The sequence below is a fragment of the Anoplopoma fimbria genome, unplaced genomic scaffold (assembly GCF_027596085.1).
Source record: "Anoplopoma fimbria isolate UVic2021 breed Golden Eagle Sablefish unplaced genomic scaffold, Afim_UVic_2022 Un_contig_3055_pilon_pilon, whole genome shotgun sequence".
NCBI lineage: Eukaryota > Metazoa > Chordata > Actinopteri > Perciformes > Anoplopomatidae > Anoplopoma > Anoplopoma fimbria.
The window spans coordinates 1-712 of NW_026554742.1; the positions used below are offsets into that span (position 1 = coordinate 1).

Genomic DNA, 712 nt, shown 5'->3' on the forward strand with positions numbered 1-712 from the left:
ACCACGCTTGCTCTTTCGTCTATACAGGGAGCGCCTGCAGATTGCCAGACACACTCACAGCTTTTAAATGTCAAATCAGAATGTACAAAGTGGCTATAAGGATCACAAATGTAGTGCAGTAAAAAGATTAATATTTACTGTTGAAATGTAGAATACGTTAGCATAAAATTGAAAAGAAAATGATCGATGAGCTTAGGAATGATGAAAGCCATCATTTAACTGGATTTGTGTCATTTCTATACCGGCAAGTCATGATCTAGCTATTTCCTTCCCACCCTGTCGGTGTCCACTGAAAAAGCAGCAGCGCCCTCTGCTTTTTGTAAAGAGGAGTGAAAAAGCTTACAGCACCTGGTATTCCCAGGCGGTCTCCCATCCAAGTACTGACCAGGCCCGACCCTGCTTAGCTTCCGAGATCAGACGAGATCGGGCGTGTTCAGGGTGGTATGGCCGTAAGCAAATATTGCGCCTACCAAAGGGCCTTTTAAAGATACTATATCACCACGCTTGCTCTTTCGTCTATACAGGGAGCGCCTGCAGATTGCCAGACACACTCACAGCTTTTAAATGTCAAATCAGAATGTACAAAGTGGCTATAAGGATCACAAATGTAGTGCAGTAAAAAGATTAATATTTACTGTTGAAATGTAGAATACGTTAGCATAAAATTGAAAAGAAAATGATCGATGAGCTTAGGAATGACGAAAGCCATCAT

At 41.9% G+C, this 712-nt stretch overlaps 1 non-coding gene across 1 annotated transcript; it reads right to left on the reverse strand.

The window, feature by feature from the left end:
* Window positions 1-336: 336 nt before the first annotated feature.
* Window positions 337-455, reverse strand: LOC129088689 (5S ribosomal RNA). The gene has a single exon (XR_008531063.1). It is a non-coding gene; the product is annotated as a 5S ribosomal RNA (ribosomal RNA).
* Between the last annotated feature and the right edge of the window lie 257 nt (window positions 456-712).